Source organism: Papaver somniferum, chromosome 3 (assembly GCF_003573695.1).
Source record: "Papaver somniferum cultivar HN1 chromosome 3, ASM357369v1, whole genome shotgun sequence".
In the NCBI taxonomy this organism is placed as follows: Eukaryota; Viridiplantae; Streptophyta; class Magnoliopsida; order Ranunculales; family Papaveraceae; genus Papaver; species Papaver somniferum.
In genome coordinates, this window is record NC_039360.1 from 48462903 (window position 1) to 48463148 (window position 246).

Below are 246 nucleotides of genomic sequence, written 5' to 3' on the forward strand. Positions count from 1 at the left end.
TTATGTTAATTGGATGAATCAAGCTTTGGTTTTAGATATTAATTCTAATTGGACAGGGTAGTGTGTTTTAGTTCACTTAATTCTAATTGGGGCCATAGCTTCTTCCAGGTCTTAGGATTTTTTTTTTCAACTGCACCAACACGTACTCCACTTTATACAAAGATAATTTTTTACTTTAGTACCGTTACAACAACTGAAGCATCACATACTCCGGTTTTTACCTATCATTTTGTTTTGTTTTTTTTT